Raw genomic sequence first — 22,333 nt, 5'->3', positions numbered from 1 at the left:
TCCGGTGGATTCTCAGGTGGACGTCTCCCATTGCATGATACTGTCCCGAAGGTTTGTGCCTGTGGTGCGTTACCATTCGCCTGGATGGCGGCATATCTGGACACAACCGTCATCAAGTTGTAACGAAATGGGATTATCCACTCAGCCATCACATTCCCATTGATCGTCGCTTGAACGATTCCTCATTCGTCTATGCCCCATTACACGGGGTGAGTCAGGAGAAAAGGTACATGCTTTGATGGGTGATAGTATTAATGATACTGAACAAAAACATCATATGAACATTTGTCCTGTTTTAAATAGTTTCTGAGGAGCAACTGAAAACAGTGTGGAACACAACGCATGCAGGTGATAGTGAAACACTGTAATCTACTATTTTGTTTAATTGTGTACATTTCCACATAAAAAATATCCAAACACGCAACCGTCAATTGCAATACATTTTGCATCTTTTGTCGACAGATTCTACACTCCTGGAAATTGAAATAAGAACACCGTGAATTCATTGTCCCAGGAAGGGGAAACTTTATTGACACATTCCTGGGGTCAGATACATCACATGATCACACTGACAGAACCACAGGCACATAGACACAGGCAACAGAGCATGCACAATGTCGGCACTACTACAGTGTATATCCACCTTTCGCAGCAATGCAGGCTGCTATTCTCCCATGAAGACGATCGTAGAGATGCTGGATGTAGTCCTGTGGAACGGCTTGCCATGCCATTTCCACCTGGCGCCTCAGTTAGACCAGCGTTCGTGCTGGACGTGCAGACCGCGTGAGACGACGCTTCATCCAGTAACAAACATGCTCAATGGGGGACAGATCCGGAGATCCTGCTGGCCAGGGTAGTTGACTTACACTTTCTAGAGCACGTTGGGTGGCACGGGATACATGCGGACGTGCATTGTCCTGTTGGAACAGCAAGTTCCCCACACCATGATGCCGGGTGTTGGCCCTGTGTGCCTCGGTCGTATGCAGTCCTGATTGTGGCGCTCACCTGCACGGCGCCAAACACGCATACGACCATCATTGGCACCAACGCAGAAGCGACTCTCATCGCTGAAGACGACACGTCTCCATTCGTCCCTCCATTCACGCGTGTCGCGATACCACTGGAGGCGGGCTGCACGATGTTGGGGCGTGAGCGGAAGACGGCCTAACGGTGTGCGGGACCGTAGCCCAGCTTCATGCAGACGGTTGCGAATGGTCCTCGCCGATACCCCAGGAGCAACAGTGTCCCTAATTTGCTGGGAAGTGGCGGCGCGGTCCCCTACGGCACTGCGTAAGATCCTACGGTCTTGGCGTGCATCCGTGCGTCGCTGCGGTTCGGTCCCAGGTCGACGGGCACGTGCACCTTCCGCCGACCACTGGCGACAACATCGATGTACTGTGGAGACCACACGCCCCCCGTGTTGAGCAATTCGGCGGTACGTCCACCCGGCCTCCCGCATGCCCACTATACGCCCTCGCTCAAAGTCCGTCAACTGCACATACGGTTCACCGGTTCACGTCCACGCTGTCGCGGCATGCTACCAGTGTTAAAGACTGCGATGGAGCTCCGTATGCCACGGCAAACTGGCTGACACCGACGGCGGCGGTGCACAAATGCTGCGCAGCTAGCGCCATTCGACGGCCAACACCGCGGTTCCTGGTGTGTCCGCTGTGCCGTGCGTGTGATCATTGCTTGTACAGCTCTCTCGCAGTGTCCGGAGCAAGTATGGTGGGTCTGACACACCGGTGTCAATGTGTTCTTTTTTCCATTTCTAGGAGTGTATGTTGCTGATCTGATTTTACAGTCCTATACTTGAGCACACAAATGTAAAATACGAGCGAGGAGGTCTTTCTGGTGGAATATCCATTCATGAAGATGCCACAACAGGAGCACATACCATTATTCATTACTCCACACAGATTCAATTCTAGCAAAAGAATGTGTGTTGCTGCTGGAATGATGTCTTATCATGATTTATACCAAGCTGTGATTTTTGCAAACACATTGTATTCTGGCCGTAAAATGATATTATTCCCAATAAAGTGTTGGCAGTTGAATAATAATTCTGTGGCTATTGTAGGCATATTTACTCTAATGACTCGAAATGCAACAGTGTTATTAGTCAATCAGAAGATGGATGCTTACGATTTAATTTTCATTGAAACAAAATCCATTCATGTGCAGGAGAAACCTTTCAGAATTTGTGATAGCTAGTTGTGCAATTCGATATTAATTCAATAAGACAATAAGAGATTGAGCTCGCCTCTACTCGTATAGTTTTTATGAAAATTTATGGACTGATTGAAAGTCAAACTCTCAATCAGACTAAAGACAATATAGCTCCGTATATTGACACATACTACATGTCAGTACACTATAATATGTCTGAATTGAGCACACAAGATGTGAGGATAGAACTGTGTTCTTATTTCAGTGTGTTGATATGCCTAATTGAATGTAAAAGCTTACAAAAATCACTGATTTGGTATGACATCTGAATATAGTTTTTGTTACAAAAGCCCTTGTATGCTGATATAATCGTATAATCTGCACTATGAGTAGGTGGATGAGCATGTTCCTCACAAGGACTTTGTGATAACTGATTCGTCTGACAAAACTGGAGAAAAACAGAACAAGATGAGTGCTTTACTATTACCAGACAGTATACTATCGATAATTGCAGGACCATCTGACTGTGGTGAGCGAATGTCTTCACATCCTTGCTAACACATAAAGATGGAATTAGCTTCGACATGTAGATGTATTTTATGCGTCTTCAGTCTTTCTCGGCATATTCCAGTGATGAATTCTTTCCGGGCTATCAGCAGAGTGGTGGCGTCATCTTGTCGCAACGTTTCGATGATTTTCGTACCAATCATCTTCTGGCGACAAGACGACGCCACAACTCGGCCGATAACCCGAGAAGAATTCATCATGTAGATGTATTTTCAAAAATTCCGTTCCAAATGAAATATCAACTACTGCAGGTGATACTTTCAGATATTAATGGTGTTAAGTATGGGATTTTACCACAAGCAGTGGTATCCCATTACCTGAAGGAGTAAAACTCAATACTGTATTTCAGTTTAATAATGGTGTCGTGAAAAATCAATATCAAATATCCAAATATGGAGATATTTCTGACTTGCCTGATGTCTTTTGTTGACATACTCTAGAATTCCAAAGCAGTTCAACCAAGATAATATGAATTTAAAACACATTTATCAGGTACATGAAGGAACCGACATGATATTCGATGAATTTACAAATTAATGTGGAAATTGCTGCATTCACAGTGCCATTCTCTGTTTAATGATAAAATGAGGGAACAGAATGATGGGGCTCGCAGGAGGCTTTTAAAAGATTATAATACGTATATATACAGAAACAATGAGGTAAACACCATTTTATGTAATGCTATGTCTGAATTCCATGGGCATACACCCACAATCGATCTGAGAGGAAGATGCAGAACATCTGTTTGTACACTGACAGGAAAATTCAAACACTCAACAGCAGTACCAACTGCCGTTTTGTGAGAACTGAGACACTCAGTAAAGTCATATGGAAACAAATTATTGGGTGTAGAACGTGGTACCTGCATTATCGATATTTAGAACAAAAAATTAGCAGTTGATCTTTACAATACACAGATTACAATGACGTTATTGAAGTAGATGAACGTTTATGACGGCTCACAGCGCTGGCCACAACTGGTAATACAGCTCATTTGAAAACAATCACTGGTAATACAGCTCATTTGAAAACAATCATATCAGTAATTTCATAGCTTGTAAGAAGGCTATAATTCCACACTTTACAAGCACTCATCTACATACTTTGCCGTAGTTTACAAATGGAATTGGGTATCATTTGATAGGTTTTACATCGAATATTTGAATATTTAAAGAAGACTGACATTGTCACATACTGTAAACTTTGTAAATAATTGTTAACGCTTATTGCATCAAAGGTAATGAATGATCACCTATACTAGCAGAGGTTGGAATGCCAGTGGAAATGAAAAGGCAGGCGTAACTCCGGCCTTGGGTGGAAGCAACCCAATAGGAATGGTCGGGGCAGCTGAGCGCTGAAGCACAATAGAGTGGCGACTGGCTAGATTGTAGCGAGGTCGGAAGGGTAATCGGATAATACTTCGGAAACTCTGACTATCAGATCTCTTTGATGAATTTCGACACTTGTTGATTCCACGAATGAAGGATGAATTACCACAAAGCTCACCACAATTGTACTGAAGATTGGGCAACCACAGTCAAAGTGTAATGTCGTGAATAAAATGTTTCTCACTGGCTGCTAAAATATTTTTATTACAAAGTCAAGACCGGCTTCGCATCAGTAGAGATGCATCTTCATTTGATGAGTTTCTTTATTTTATTTTATTTTACTTTGTTAAGGCGCTGCAAAGAAAATGTTACGAGCCAGTTTCTGCCCTTCATCATCAAGATTAAACATAGAGCGCTAAAAGGGGTGGTCTATGATCTACCTGAATGGGATCACACCGCACCATACCGTAGACATCACAGAAGACCCCAAGGCGCTAGTGTAAAGTCCTGCGGTTCTTCTATTTTGTCTACGGCATGTGCGGCACGGTCCCAGTCAGTTTGATCATAGAGAAACACTTTTAGCGCTCTTTTGGTTTAAGCTTGACCATGAACGGAGGGAATTGGCTGCTAGCATTTAATATGCTGCACCATGACTGTTTAAGAAACATAAAGAAACATATCAAGTGCTACTTATCAAGTGCTACGAAACTGGTTGTGACATTTTACTAAAACCATTTCCACATCCTGGGCGGAACACTGTATGGTGCCTGTCGTCGTTTACTTCTGCATGTTACAGGTAAGATCGGCTAAGGAAAATATCTATTTACTGATTCCCTAACTGCCAAGAATGACTCTGCAACTAGGGGCTACGTTTGCATAACTGCAACAAGTACCAAACACAAAATTTCTGATTAGTGGGCCAAATTGATTTAAATATTAATTAATTAAATTGATAAAAAGGCGCCACCTCACAGATCATTTGATGATTTAATAAAATAAAAATCCGTATATTGGATATACAATAAGCAGGGTAGATCTCATGGAAACATTGCTAAGAGGAGGTGCAATCTGACTGATTTTAAGGATCCTGACTAGGGAGCGGAATGGCACTGTGAGACGAAATAACGAAGAATTTAGCAATAATTCGCATCTATTTTCTCATTAAGAGTAAAACACACACACACACACACACAAAAGTTAAAATACAGTTACATGGGATGCTAGCGCATGCAACGACACATGGCACATTATGCAGCGCAGCATTCGGACCGATTCACGTGGGGCAAGAGTGCTAAATTACTGGATACGATTTAACAAGGTCACACACAATATTTCACATTGATCACTCACACAACAAAAGATAGAATGTAGCAACAAAAAAAAAATAAAAAATAAAAGGAAAAAGCTTCCCTATTCCACATCTAAGGTCACTGGGTCATAGGGCGATTGCCTTCAACTGTCAATTTCTTAGAACAATGTCGCCTTAAAATCATTCAGTATAGGAATACTGAAAGGTCCCAAAAATCGAAATTCCAAACTATAGTTTACCTTTATTCGAAATACCGTTTGTAACAGTGCGTACACCGTGTGGCGGTACTGTATAGTCATCAGTTCTTACGATGACTACCTAGTTCTCTCTTTCCAGGTGGCTAGCGATTTGTTATTTGTTTTGGCAATCTATTTTCTGTCATTCTCTCATCATGATCCTTCATGTCATTCTGTTCTTTTCTATCTTGCTGTTAGGTGAAAATATTTTAAAATCTAATTGTAAGAAAGGAGTTCAATAAGTAATGATACACGTGTTTTGGGTGAAAAAATGTGGAATTTGCTGTGTGACTTAGTGAAATATTCCGCTTGTAGCCACTTTAGTTTCATGAAGTTCCGATAGGTGGCGCTGCTCTACGTAGCTGTAACCGAGGTGTGTTTCAAGCAGACAGCTATCATTGAGTTTCTTTTGCCTGAAAACCAGAACATCGAAAATGTTCATAAGCGCTTGCAGAATGTCAGCGGAGACTTAGCAGTGAACCAAACCACGGTGAGTGGCAACAATCATAGTGGCAACAAGGTCACGCACACCTGTACGCTCACCCACGTGCCAGCCGGTTGCACAGAGCTGTGATCCAGGCAATGTTGGAACGTACTGACACTCTCATTCGAGGCGACCGACAGATCACAATCAAACCTCTCCGCTGTTCAACTGGACGTCTCTGATAGTAGTGCTGACACACTCGTACACTACTTAGGCTACTGAGAGATGTGCCAGCTGGGTGTCTCGCCACATAAGATTATAAAGAGCAACGAAGGACCATCTGTGCAGAATTCTTTGAACCTTAAGAGACTGACCGTGAGATTTTTTTGTCGAGCATCGTCACATGCGATGAAACATGGGTTCATCACTTCGAAACGGAACCAAACGGCAGCCCATGAGGCGGTGCCACGGCACCTCTCCTCCGAAGAATAAGTTCAAAGCCGCACCTTCACTTGGTAAAGTTATGGCGACGATCTTCTGGGACTCTGAAGGGGTTATTTGAGCCGTGCACGGCTCGTGTTCATGCCATTTATTGTTTTTCATCTTTTATTACGGTTCTGCCACCTCGTTTCCTCATTCCGTTTACTGGTGTCACTAACTTCCTTCCGTTCTTGCCCATGAGCAGAAGCAGCAGCGCGTATCGATAAGTGCACTGTCTTACCATATTTGGGGCGACCGATAGTATTTCCAGGTCGTCGTGTGTCTGGCAGTGAGATGGATACGGACGAGCAGTGCAGTCGGGACGCAGCAGCAGTGAAGTCGGGGACGGAGCGCCGGTGAGGCGCGGACAGCCAGTGCTCGCCGAATGCTGGTGACACATATGAACTGTCTGGTGGAGGGAGACTGGAGCGGGACGACCATTGGTCGTTTGGTTGGTCGTCTCATCGGCCGTCGTATGTTTGGTCCTTTCACCGTTTCTGGGCCTGGGCAGTCGGTCGGTTGGCGTGGAGCAGCAAGGAAGTCCCTGTCGCTGGTATTCCGGCAGGGGCAGCTGGCGGTGTGCATGCTTGGTTGGAGTGTGAGCCGCTGCTTGCAAGTGCTACGAAGTTCGTCCCACACCAATCTTGGACATGAAAGTTGAGTGCTCACTTAACCTACTATCGAGCCTCAACTGTTTATATTTCTTCGTTTGATCCTGGTTGTACCTTGTGGGACGTTCCTGCGAGCAACAACGTGTGTGTATTCAAATCAGCTAAGAGTCCAGACATCTTCCTGTGGAGTTTAACTTAATTTATCCCCTGTTATTGAACTTGACCGGCAGTTTCTTCTGCCTTGTGGCCATTGACGTCCGGTTACCTGCCCTGGTCGTTGACGCAATTTTTGGCAGTGTATTTTCCTCTTCATGTTGTTGCTGTCCAGCGCAGCATGTAGTTCGACAGCTGAGGTGGTGTTGGTCTTTGTGGGCGCCAATACTCTGTGTGTCGTTGTATTGAAACCTTGTCGGCGTTTTGCTGGTAGCGTGGAGCGGAACTGATTTTGTTGATTGGCCGGTCGGCTGCCTGTCGGATGGGTTGCCTTCAGATTAAGAAGTCGTTAGACAGGCTGCCTGTCTCACCTGATCGGGCGTTAGTGTTACAATTCGAGGCTGACCCTTGGAAACTTCTGAGCCCCGTTCTTTGTGTGTTACATAGTAATTTCCCTGTTTGGGTTTTAGTTATTTGGTTGATGTGTGGCCTTCAGCCGAGTACCAATATCACTTAAATTAATGTACTTTTCCTGCCCTTAAGGCATAAGGTTTTTGTGCTTTTGTATGGGGCCTTCAGCCGAATTTTGCATGAAATGTTTTAAGATAAGGCCTTCTGCCTTTTCATTGAAACTCTTCATATTGCTTAATATGCGGCCTCCAGCCAAGTTGCACTAAAATTAAATTGCTAAGGCCTTCAGCCTGTTTAGATGGAAGATTTAGAAAATATTCTTAGGTGAAACCTCCAGAACAATCTTCTTTTTCAATTTCTTGCTTAGGCCTTGTGTCTTGGATTTTGAATGTGGCCTTCAGCCGACCTAAAGTTAATCGCAGGAGGTCGACTAAAGTTTTGAGTGTTTTGCATCCTTGTTGTAATATTTTGTGTTGATAAATAAAGTTTGTATGTTGAGTGCAACTGACAGCAAAGTATTTTGGCCCTTTTCCACAACCTAATCCGGTCTGTCCTGCTAGCCCAGGCATTTCAATTCTATTTGAAGTCCTCCATGATGGTGCAACAACCAACTCTGAAGTGTACTGTCCTGCCATCAGGAAACTGGTGAAAAGACTTCAGTTTTTCGTGACCACAAAAATGCAAACAAATTTCTCCTTCTCCACGACAACACAGGGCCTCACGCAAGTGTGGGCATCCAAGATAAGGTCACATAACTGCATTGGACTGCTCTTCCTCATTCATCCCACAGCCCGGATATCACACCTTATGACTTCCATTTGATTGGCCCAAAGAAGGATGCACTTCACAGGAAGCAATATGTGGATGGTGGGGAAATTATTGTTGCAGCAAGTTGTTGGCTCCGACATCGACCATTAAAGTGGCGCCGTGAGAGCATACAGGTCCTCCCAGTAAGATGGCGGAAGGCAGTCCCATTGAACGGATAGTCGAAAAATAGGGTTTTGTAGCCAAAAGGATGGGGAATAATATAGTGTATTGGAATTCTGAATAAAACCAACCAGCGCTCAGAAAAAAAGTGTTGTAGTGCTTATTGATCGACCCTTGTACTCCATATTGTAAACAGTGCACAGAAACGGGAAAGTCGGGGTATGAGACTCTTAAAAATCAGTACATTGTGCAAATGTCGGGAGAGCTAGCAACAGTTCTCCAAATAGTCGGCTGGGGGAGTGAAGAACACAGTAGATCGGCGAGTCCAGCAGCTGTGGCGAGAGACGTTCGCGAACCGCAGACGAGAGGCGGCGGTGCACGGCGATGGCTCGCTGCGCCGACAGCGAAAATAAATTAACCTGCGGGCTGCGGCAGTGGCGGGTAAAAACAGAGGCCTCCGATCCGCCATTGTCTTGCCGCAATAAATATCGCACGCAACATAAATCTGGGGGCGCTGCGGCTCCCACGTCCGGCGGCGTCCCCCGGGTATTAATAACGGGCCTCACCTAGTGTGTGTACACGCCGAGCCCGAATCTGAGAGCCGATGGGCCCTGACCAATTGATGGCCGTCGGTGCGCCCCCGGACCACGCTATTTCTTTTCCTTTACCAACCCCCTACCACGCCCTCTTTCTCGTGCAGAACACCAACTGACAACAAACCTTCCCAAAAAAAGAGAAAAACGAAAAAGAGTGTGTGGGAAGAGAGAGTTAAAAAACCATTTTTGTCCTCAGGGACCTCCATTCTTTATTTGCGCATCACGTGCTGGCGGATGCAAGCCGTATTTCAGTTTATGTAAATTGGCGGGGTGTGCGGCAGAGAGCCCCAGCGGCTAGCTCTGTTTACATCATTTCGCCGTGAGCCGAGTGGCGAGTCCGCTGTTGGCAGTGTTCACATCAGCGCTCTTGTAACGCGCAACGAGGCAAACCTCACGCAAATCAGATGGCAGTTTGCCGCTACAGTGCTTCTTCTCTGTTCCTGTTTGAGCTGATTAATTTAACACTCTGCTACACTCCAAGTTCGATACAGTTTTTTAGATAATCATGAGGAAGAAATAAATTGCCACAGGTTGTAATTAAATGCTCGTCATTTTATTATACCACGATCGACTTTGATGCCCCGTACCTCATCACCAAATGTACATGATACGTATAAGTCGAAGCACTTTGAAGTGTGATCAACTTAGGACCATGTCCTATTGATATCAACTATCCTTCCAACACGTGAACGGTCAAACCATTACCAACGGGTGTTTGGCTTTGTCAATAGTGCCGTTGGCCCCGGTTTGAGAGCACTTTATCGGGAGACGGTTTGTGTCAGTAAGACACGGTTCCATGAACACATCTAACATCGATTTGATGCATATTTATCAGGAAGATTCGATGATCAGACTGGAATCCTCGAGATCTATCATGGTATAATGAAATGAAAAGCATTTAGTGGCATCCTTAGGCAAGTTATTCTTTCTCAATTAATAATACAAGTTCGTTCGCAATATCCCCATCGGCGATGGTAAGGTAAAAGGTTTTGTTACTTATTACTTGCTGTAAGTATGCTTATTTCAAAATAACACAAAGGGAAAACGACTAGCCCGTTGTGGAATCTTTCGTACTATCTTTTTCTTTTTTTGATTTATGATTCTTATATTGGAGGCCATAGAACCGTTCTGCGATGAACATCTTATGCCGGCTCTCTAAATTTTCTGACGGGATTTCTATTTGAGTTCACGAAGCATCTCCGTTATACTCACGTCTATCGAAATTATCAATAACAAATCTAGAGCGGACACATTTGAACTGCTTTGCGGGTTCTTTTGATCTATTGTATTGTACTGTATTGTATTGTATGTTAACCAGGGGCGTAGAAACGGCGGAGAGGCTCTGTCCCCGCCGCAGCCGCAGTGGTCCACAACCCCACGGCGACTACGGCAGTCCACTTCACCCCTCCGCCGCCCCACTCCGAACGCAGGGTTATTGTGCTGTTCGGCCCCCGGTGGACCCCACCCCTCCCCCTCTTCCCAGGGAACGTCTCACACCAAACGATGGTAACCCCTACGTTTGCACGTCGTGGAGTTATTGTAGTGTACGCGTACATGGAGAACTTGTTTGCGCAGCAATCGCCGACATAGTGTAACTGAGGCGGAATAAGGGGAACCAGACCACATTTGCCGACGCAGATGGAAAACCGGCTAAAAACCATCCACAGACTGCCCGGTTCACCGGACCTCGACACAAATCCAACGCGCGGATTCGTGCCGGGGACCAGGTGCTCCTTCCCGCCCGGAATCTTTTTATCTAACTTGATGATGATCCCAGACGGCTCAATAATGGATCCCACTAGTGTTGCACTGGACGTCATCTTTATAAATTCACTACATTAAAAGCACAAACTGGTGAATGGGTGAAGTGGTCATTACGTGAACGGTAAATGCTAAATGGTAAGCGGTAAACCGTAAATGGCAGACTGTAAACGATACGCTCGAGGTCATTGACTTCACATGGTGTCATGAGGTTTCAAGGTAATTGATGATGTCATGCTAAATACGTCCTCACAGGGTTATGAAACCAGGACCTCTAGGTGCAAACTACAGGTAAACAGGTGATCAGTAAAAGGCAAACTGTGCCTGTTACCCTCTAACTACCCATAATCCGTTACCAATTACCGTCTACCCCTACCCATTCGCTGCTGACATTGGCATCCTCTGAGAAAATGAGGAACAATTACAGGATCCGTAGAATTTAACGAATTCTATTGAACACAGAATACGAAGTATAAGTAAAGAAAACGAAAGCATTAAGGAGCGTAAGTTAACATCAAAACTCGGGATCACATAGCGTACAATGTCAAGAAATTCTGATAACTAGGAAGTAAAACGATTCAAGGAGGACGACGAAAGAACACAATAAGGAAACAAATTTCTGAGATTAGGCGTCTGGAGGAAAGCACCACTGTGTGGAAGTGAATTGTGGGCTTAGGGAAAACCAGAAAACAAAAGAAGCATTTGAGATGTGGTTTTGGACAAAAACGGTAAAAATTAAATCATCTGATATGGTTCTCCGCAGAACTGGCTAGGTAAAGAATACGTGCAAAAGACTGATTTTAAGAAATGACATGGTGCTCGGACATGTGTAAATACACCAGTAGTATTAGAGGATAAAAACTGGATAGCTACAGAGATTGAAATACCTACTAGAGATATTAAGAGGGTTGAGTGTAAACCCTAGCCTGGGATGGTAATAGAGGAAATCGTTGCAGATCGAATCAAACCAGTCAGAAATCTTAAGCCAAGAAAATAACAAAAAATTAAAATTAAACATATCTAGTACTCAGATGATGAAATTCACGTGTGTTGAGACACCCCGTGCTGACTGTCAACACATCCAATATAAGACGGTCCTTTAAGTAAGCACTAGATCTGTTGTGATTCTCTGTTCCTTCTCCTATAGACCGTTGTGGGGGGCTGGTAATAATAAGATGTTTCGTTGCTGTATAGTTTATCTAAGTTGAAGTGTTGGATAATCTTGTGCAGTTTTTGGATGCCACAGCTGCTGCACAAGTGCCTGAGAACTGTTAGTGTGGACAGCCAGAAAGCGATGTGAAACGTGCTGTTCAATAATCTTCTATCCACATGTCTGCAAGTCAGGTCGCCGAAACTCAAATAAAACGTTCTGACTCTAAGAATAATGCAGACAAACGAGTCACGAAGCACGACGAAATAGTATGTTACTATCAGTATTCACATACAAAAGAATAAGTTCTAAAATCATTGAAGCTCTCCTAGCGTTCTCAGCCCTCGAAACAGTTCGGAGACGACTTTAACTCTTCGTTCCTAATTACTTAAAGTTAATTGCTCGTCTTCAAAGTGGAAAGTAATTTCAGACGATTTTCATGTGGTTTTCTACAATAGAGAGAGCGGCACATAAAGCAGAACAGTAAGAACGAAACACCGGCTTTCCAGATAAATTCTTAACCAAAGTTAGTTCACTTTTACGCAGTTAAACAAGATATACACGGTATATCATTCACCGAAACACAGTAATGTCAGTCACCTTTAACGCCATCCAATGCCTAATCAGACGCGAGCAGAACCACGAGAAGCGAAGCACATTTCCGTATGACTGACAACGATCGAATAACCGCTGTCGTGCGCACACGCTAGTCTTCACTTAAGCTCGATGGGACAGCGAAGGAATCACTTGCTCAAAAATCGCTTCTGGCAACAGCGCCCAGTCAATTGCCTTTATGACTACAAAATAATTTATATCGTTGTTAGACAATAAAGATCCATATTTTTCTCTAAATAAGTATGCGCTTTATGTCCTATAAAATTCTTAGCTTGATACCTCTTAAATTAGGAACTCCATAATTTTTTTAACGGAACTGAGGGTAGATGGTGGCCTCTGAACGGACTATGTTTCCTGTTCCCTTAAAAAGTCACAATATTACCTTAAAACTTGGAACCTTTTCATTATTACATTTAATAAAATATTGCTGTCATTTTGGCTTTGCAGCTTAATTATAGAAGTTGCTTAATTCAGGTAAGAAAATTGATTTTTTTGTTAATAATTCCAAAAGCAGGTAAGTTAGCTTCATGGAAACTTCTACGATCAATTTTTTTCATGATAAGTTGAACCTAATTCCATAAGTAGAAAATTAATATTATGCTCTTTTACGATTTCTAAAACAGTGGAATAAGGCAAAAAGTGGAAGAGGTTGCTTCCTGAAAACTTCTACCACGTGTTTTTATCATAAAGTGCATCTAATATCAAGAGTAGCACTTTCTAGCTTTATCACCTGATAAAATTTTACAAAAATTGGATTTTAGAGGGAAATTAATGTACTATGTTGACAATATTTATCCTTCACTTAGTATTAAACAATAATTAAACATTTAATTTTATGTAGGTTCAACAAAAGCAAAACGAGGATAATGGAATGTAGTCGAATTAAGTCGGGTAATGCTGAGGGAATTAGGTTAGGAAATGAGACACTTAAAGTAGTAAAGGAGTTTTGCTATTTGGAGAGCAAAAATGGTTCAAATGGCTCTGAGCACTATGGGACTTAACATCTATGGTCATCAGTCCCATAGAACTTAAAACTACTTAAACCTAACTAACCTAAGGACATCACACAACACCCAGTCATCACGAGGCAGAGAAGGGAGCAAAATAACAGATGATAGTCGAAGTAGAGATGATATAAAATGTAGACTGGCAATGGCAAGGAAAGCGTTTCTGAAGAAGAGAAATTTGTTAACATCGAGTATAGATTTAAGTGTCAGGAAGTCGTTTCTGAAAGTATTTGTATGGAGTGTAGTCATGTATGGAAGTGAAACAGGGACGATAAATAGTTTAGACAAGAAGAGAGTAGAAGCTTTCGAAATGTGGTGCTACAGAAGAATGCTGAAGATTAGATGGGTAGATCACATAACTAAAGAGGAGGTGTTCAATAGAATCGGGGAGAAGAGGAATTTGTGGCACAACTTGACAAGAAGAAGGGACCAGTTGGTAGGACATTTTCTGAGGTATCAAGGGATCACAAATTTAGCACTGGAGGGCAGCATGGAGGGTAAAAATCGTAGAGGGAGACCAAGAGCTGAATACACTAAGCAGATTAAGAAGGATGTAGGTTGCAGTAAGTACTGGGAGATGAAGTTTGCACAGGATAGAGTAGCATGGAGAGCCGCATCAAACCAGTCTCAGGACTGAAGACAACAACAAGAACATTATGTAGGTACATGGTGCAATGTCTTTCTCAGTTCCTCAAGGCATACGTTAGGCACTCTGTGGGGCTCACCATAGCTAAGCCACTGGAAAAAAATCAGTACTTTACTCGTCTCACTAGCGCTGCCTTCCTTCCTCATACCCTGACGATGTTCAGCGCATTAGAAATCGATAGCGTTAGAAATCGTTAGCGTTTGAATGTATGACCATTAAGAATATAATAGTTTACGCTAAGTAAACTTTCTGGATAAGCACAAGAGAATGACAGTAAATCTGAGCACGTACAGCCCTTCAGTGGAGTCCCATATTAAATTTAGGCACTCCTATATGGTCGGCGCTGAGGCCTGAGTACTAAGTGTGGCCCCTGCACAATGCTGACGCCATCGTCTGCTGTCCACTGTCAAACGCGCAGACAGCTGTCAGCTGCTGACCTAAGCTGTGACGGCCTGCGGCGACAGCAATGTCGCCTGCTGTCTCGCAGAACTGCAGCTTCCCGTGCGTTTGTAGTGAAGCGTAGAGATCCCACACCTGCCACTGCCACCTCGAGGTCGCTACATGTTTGTTTCCACAATCACGTACCAAGTGTCCATTGCCTTTTGCGGACAGTTCTGCTATTTTACCACTGAAAATTAGGGGAAAATAGTGAGTGGTATATAGTGCGGAACATAACTGATTATAGGAAGCAGAAATTCCTAAGACAGTACGTTTGAAGCAGAGCATTGTGTGGTATTGAAACATGGTCTGCGCTAAAACCCGAAAGCAAGAGATTCGAGGCATTTGAGACGTGGTGATACAGAAGAATGTTGAAAATTATCTGGATTGATCAGATAAGGCATCAGGAGATTCTCCGTAGAATCGGCAAGGAAAGGAATATATGGAAAACACTGACAAGAAGGGACAGGATGCCAGGGCGTGTTTAGACGTCAGGGAGTAACTTCCATAGTACTAAAGGGAGCTCTAGACGGTAAAAACTGTAGAGGAAAACAGAAACTTGCATACATTGAGCAAATAATTGAGGACGTTGGTTGCAAGTGCTACTCTGATATGTAAGGGCTGGCAAGGAGAAGAATTCGTGGCGGTCTGCATCAAACCAGGTAGCAGACTCACAAGCCATATATATATATATATATATATATATATATATATATATATATATATATATATATAATGTAAACGTTGCAATGATAGTTTCTGATATCAGTAATTGTAATAAAATGTACTGTGAATTAGTTTGTTACCGGTTCTAAAAGATTTTATCAATTAACGTACCACTACCTACAAGTGATCGTTCAAGTCATGAATTATGGTTGTTAATTTCAAAGGACCTGTGCTCTTCCACAACTAAATAAATACATCCACAGTCCAGTTAAGGCCGATAGTTTCATTTGAAGTGCCGACTCTTGGAAATCGAGTACATTTTATTCATTTTATAATGTAAACTCTTCCCTAATAACCCCACTTTTAAAACAGATTTCCAAGTTGTCTGCAAATACGTACAGTGCCCTGGATAACTAATAGTTCTTCGAATCTAATGACGTCACTGAAGAAGGTAGGAGAAAGTTGACTTGTAGAATGTCTCTGTAATGATTCTGTAGAATCACATCAGTTTACGCAACTGAAGAAGATATTTATAATGAATATCCAGGCTCGATACTGTGTGATGTCAATTTTTCCTTATTTCACTTTCACCACTGAACTGTTTCAGCTGAATTGACATTATCGAGTGACCTGAAATACAATATGGGTGAATTATTCTCATTATACGTCATTATGTTATATCAGAACGTTGAGCATGTTTTGCTACTTATGTATACACTGTGCATTTGGACTAACATACATATCAATCTTTGGCAACAGTACTTTGATGGCCGTTCTATATTTGTTGAATAAAGACAGTAATTAACTTTTTACGACAGTAATTCGACAGTTTTTGAACAACGATGTCATAGTTTACGAAATAAGCACCATACATCGTAGATAACATGGACTGCGCATGACGTCAATTTAAATGAAGGCAACATCTAAGTCACGTGACTCGGGGCACGAAGCCGAGTATGTGTCATGTCATTACGCACCTATAGTGCACAATTTATGACAGTTTTATAACAGAGCAAATGTTGTGCTTTGCACTAAAAGACGTAATGACCTTCCCATATGCTCAGATAAGTCTTGTTTTGTATCATGGAGATTAGATAAACTGGCGAAAATCACCGTTGTGGAAATAAACTGCTTCAAAACCCTTGCGGAAATACTGCCAAGAGTTGACAATTAGGACGTCTCTCGGACCTTAGATGTAAAACTCGATCAAAGACTAACATTTTAAAATGACAGAACGTTAATATCTAACTCACAACAGGAATGATCTATAATCAACGTTTCCTGATATATTATATCGATTGCTTTGGTATCTGTACTGGATTTAGCAAACGTCGTAAAACATAAACGCCTATTTTGGGAAAAAATGCTCATTATGGTTATACATTGATTTCATTTCTTATAAAGGTTTAATTAAACATTCCAAACATGTTATTGAGGAATCGTCAGAAAACTAATGCTGTCTGCCAAACCGATAGTTGGTCTTTTACTCCTGTGGAAGCGATAAATTAAGACGGACAGTGTAACAAAAACAGGTATTCACTAAAGGGCTGTAATTCTTTGTAATTGTGGAAAGAATTGTCAATACTTTTCAAATGGTCACGTGTATTAACGATAACCGTCGCATTAATATTAGAAATTTCGGATAAATTAGTTTTATTGTACTGCTACATGACGTATAATAGCAATAAGACTAGTCACTTTATGGTTAAAATCAACCTGATTTCAGGTAGAAATGAGAAAAAATGACAGCTGAATTTCGCATAGCTCGTAATGCCATAGATTCGGCTTGCTTCAGAGAGTTTAGCTTGCTGCCCCGACTCACGTGACTAAGATGTTGGTTTCAAACTTCAACCCGGCAGAGATTGGGACATGCCCGGTTTATGTTATCTACGGTCTATGATGAGCACTGTTATGCAGGTGATATAAATGTAATTAGGTTGTGCGGATATCTGTGGTTGCTGTATGCTTGTAGTAGTCTATGTTTAGGGCGATCGTAGGTGCTATGAATTTATAAGTCATTATTCGGTAGCAGTTTTTGTATTTGATATGTACTCTTTTGTTAAGTTTTATTTTCGATATTTTTCAGTAAATTATGACATTCTCATACATACTGAATTGACGCTCCGACATACGTTTCCAGAGTAAAAAATTGTTGAAATGGCCCTGAGCACTATGGGACTTAACATCTGAGGTCACCGGTCCCCAAGAACTTAGAACTACTTAAACCTAACTAACCTAAGGACATCACACACATCCATGCCCGAGGCAGGATTCGAACCTGCGACGGTAGCGGTCGCGCAGTTCCAGACTTTAGCGCCTAGAACCGCTCGGTCACCACGGCCGGATTTCCAGAGTATCTGTATGAGCAACAACGATAAGACTCTATTTCGCTGAGCGTCATTTTTGACTGTACACTGTGCTTTGAATTTATCTCTTCTCCTTTTCCAATATTTCAATGATTTTTTTTAGTAGTATTGATGCTTTGTAAACATATGACATTGTAGCTCCAAAGCGGGCAAGTTAATGTCATAACAAACTGATTATTGCGTTAATATTATACGTATGTCAATCCGTCTAGACAATATATAAGTAACTAGGAATCTATGCTATGCAATCTGCTATTACATAAATACATATAATGAAATCTGAATAATTACCGAGGAATCGCTTTGCTACCAATGACATACAAGATCTTTTCCAGACTGTTGCAAACAGAGTCGGTCTTAGATCAACAACTGCGTGAATATCAAGCTGGTTTCAGGACATCAACATCCTGTGCTGTGCAGTTCCGTAACCTGAAATCTGTTATACGCCAAATCAAGATTAAAAACATTTGTTGTGACCTTTGTCGACTTTAAAAAAGCACATGACTCAATTGATCGAGAAACAATAAAGAACACCCTTGCCGAATTTGGTCTAGATAGGAAAACAATCAATCTGATAAGCGCCACTTTAAATAACACAGCGTCAAAGGTCAAGTTCAGAGGTGAACTATCAGAACCATTTGAAATCCTTACAGGGGTGAGACAAGGTGACCTGCTGTCTCCATTGCTTTTCAACTGTGTCCTGAAAAGTAGAGAATGGGAAACAACCGTACCGCCAGGTTATAGGTTTCAAATTGGACACAAAAGAAATGCCCTCAGTGGAAAATGTTTGGCTTTTGCTGAAGATCTGGCACTCATTGCAAATAATATTGACGAAGCTAAGGTTTAAGTGTTCAGCCTACAATCAACTGCTGCTAAGACTAGCCTAAAAACAACATTTAACAAAACTGAATTCATCACAAACATCAAACACACTCCTCCTCATATTGAAATACAACAAGAGAAAATCAAGCAGTCGAAGAAATTTAAATATCTTGGAGAAATAATTACACCTGACGGTTCAGAAAATGCAGCTGTAGAAAGTAGGTGCTCTAAATTACAGAGTGCTTTTCATCTGTACAAAGACTTATGCAAAAGCAAAAGCCTGTCTTTAAACCTAAAACTGTCATTATAACACCTTAATTAGACCATCAGGTTTTTATGCATCAGAATGTTTAAACATGACGAAGAAATGACCACTACGAAAATTTGAAATAAAACACTGGAAAATTTTGAGGAAAATCCTTGGCCCTATCAAAGAAAAATGAGAATTCCACCGAAGGACAAGTGTGAATTATACGGACATACAGAAGACATTGTTACCAGCATGAGGAAGCGGAGAATGATGTTTTTTGGTTATCTGGAGAGAATGAACCCGCAAAGACTTACTCATCGCATACATTCAGCAGTTTCAAAAACAAAATTATTTCAAAATGGGCAAGCCAAGTTATTAAGGATGTACAAGAAGCTGAAATTTCATTTGATGACACTCAGGTTCGAGAAGCTTTCAGAGAAAAAGTAAGAATTATTAAAAATTTTATTTCGCTTACTACGCCAGTTCCATGTCCTGTCTGCAAATGGTCAAAACAGAGAAAAGAAGCCAAAATGAAAATCTACTGGAAAAAGAGGAAAACACAATCACGGAAGAGATAAAAATCTTCGTGGTCTATAGCAGGCCGAACGACAGCAAAAAATAAATAAATAAATAAAAATAAAAATAAAAAATAAATAAAAATAAAAATAAAAAAATAAAAAAATAAAATAAAAAATAAAAAAATAAAATAAAAAAATAAAAAACACCACCATATAATGAAAATAAAGTCATCCAATTGAACTGCGGATCGCTTAATAGTGGAAGGTATGTAGTGAAAGACAAAAAAAAATTAATATAACTCAGCAGCAAGTCTCTACATTCTTTATAAACATGTCATCTGCTATCTTATACTAGGTGCGGAGCCTGTGAAACATACACTGAAGAAAACCTTCGGTTAAAAGTTAGAGACTGACGGGTCGTGATCGATGAAATAAATAAATAAATAATTCAAAGAAAATTAAATTAATGGAAACAAAATTTAAAAACCTACTTTTCAACGTTTCGCCCCATCTGCCGGAGACATTTTGAGAGGCAAAATTGGCATATAATTCACTAACCGTGGAATCCTTCATTGTGTTTTTGAAGACGACAAGGCTGGTTTCCATAATATACACACAACAAGGACGGTGTAAGACCAATGCAGCGCAGATTTCCTCGAAAAAGACGGGACTGAAGCTCTGGTGCGCAGTGATGGTTGCGAAGAGCCTTCAAGATCGGCATTTGTCATACCTATAAGATAGTAATAGCGAAGTGTATATTTATATCCAGACGCCCCTTACTTTTTGAGAATTCCTATCATTCATTGCCCCACGCTTCCCAGACTGAAGTTCTAACTGTTCTAAAGTCCATAACAGAAGTGATGGCAGGGAAAACCAAGTCCGAATTTACGTAGATAACAAGTTACTTGAGCAATCTGATTTATTTAATTATTTATGAAGTAAGATCAATATGAGCTGGACGGTGATAGTAGAAGTCACAAGTAGGATTGCTCAAGAAAAATACAGCTTTCAGCCAGAACAGGATGATCTTAACTTAAAAAGCCACTGACCTCGAAATCAGGAAAAGATTTCTTTACCTGTCTTTGAAATGTGATATGTTACCACTGTGAAACCTAGACTTTGAGAACAGATATAAGAAACACAGCTTTTTCAGGATTTTGTATTATAGGCTCATGCCGAAAGATGGACTGACATGGTTACAAACCAAGAGGTCCTTAAAAGAGGGAATGAGAGGAGACTCTTGTGGAACCCATTTGTCACATTGAGATAGTGACTTACTGGCTTTGTAATGAGAGATGAGGGACTCCACAACACAATAAAGAGAACTTAAGGAAGATCCTGACTAAAGTATAAACAAAAAATCGTGAAAGATGTGGGGTGTAAGACGTATGGAGAAATAAAGATGGAACTAGCAAAACGTTAAAAGTGGATATCTCCTGCCAAATTAACTGCTTTCAACCAATACCCGGATTGACGATTACAGGAAAAGTTTTTCAGATGTCAGTGACCTCATCAGGCAAAACCTGCACCACTTCGTTTGCAACAACGCTGCATTATCCAACGCAGGTTGCCCTATAAAGGGGTTACGTTTCTTCTGCTGTGTAAATTGTCCTGTAATCCGCATTTATATATTGTGGTAATCTTTTCAAATGGTTCAAATGGCTCTGAGCACCATGGGACTTAACATCTGAGGTCATCAGTCCCCTAGAAGTTAGAACTACTTAAATCTAACTAACCTAAGGACATCACACACATCCATGACCGAAGCAGGATTCGAACCTGCGACCGAAGCGGTCGCGCGGTTCCAGACTGAAGCGCCTAGAACAGCTCGGCCACACCGGCCGGCTGTGGTAATCTTTCTCCTGGCGATAATCATATAGCAGGGTGGGTGTCAGCTCCTCTGTTAGGTCTCTGATGACCAGTATAACAGTAGAAGCTTACATCTTCCTTTGTTGTTGACAATCGGATCGCACTAAGCACATTCTCACACTTCACCACCGAGAGGTAACCTGCGTGCAGTGTGTCTCAAAATTTTAGGGTCAAAATTATATAGGTGATAAAGGAGCCTAAGCTTATTAGGGAACTAACGAAGGGAAATGCTTGCATTACTGTAGAACATAGTACACAGCTGGCCATTAAAACTGAAACACCAAAAAGAACCATAAATAACGATAATATGCTGGTTCTGCATATGCAATGTAGCAGAAAGAGTGCATAATTAACTTCGTAGGTGATACTGGGTATGCAAGATTAAAAAATAAGCCACCTCTGGCAGCAACGAAGGCTGGGCATCGAGTCGAACTGAGATTTGATGACAGCTATCAATATGGCATTCCATGCTGCTTGAACTGTATGCCGGCGTTTGTCAATCGTAGTGCCTAGCGAGGGTTGGCATACTAAGCTTTCAGTGACGTACGACCAAGTGTTTTCGTTGGGTGCGAGATACAGAGAACTTGCTGGCCAGGCCAGATATCGAAGGAGGCCAGGAAAGCATATTGAACTTGCGGTCTTGTTTTATCTCGTTCAAATACAACGCCATGGAGACCTCAAAGATATGGTACAGCTACTAACCGCAACACGTCTGAAATGCGACGTTTCTTGTCTAAAATTAGCGACTGTTCGAAACAGAACGTACTATTTGCTGTCCAATCGTACCTCATACCTACACAGCTGGTCATGTGCGCTCAAGACGAGGACGTATGCAGTCTACAAAAGACCGTTCTCCTCGGTGCTTCCTCATATGAAATGTCCATTGTTCTACCACTTCTGGTGCTGTTGTTACAGGAAATAAAGACCATGTGCTTCTCTCTGATTTCACTGCAAGGGAAGCCATGACATTCCTCACTGTGCTGTCAGTCTTGTGATGCAGACCTCTATGCACCA

The sequence above is a fragment of the Schistocerca gregaria genome, chromosome 5 (genome assembly GCF_023897955.1).
Source record: "Schistocerca gregaria isolate iqSchGreg1 chromosome 5, iqSchGreg1.2, whole genome shotgun sequence".
Lineage (NCBI taxonomy): Eukaryota > Metazoa > Arthropoda > Insecta > Orthoptera > Acrididae > Schistocerca > Schistocerca gregaria.
This window is presented reverse-complemented; position numbering follows the sequence as displayed.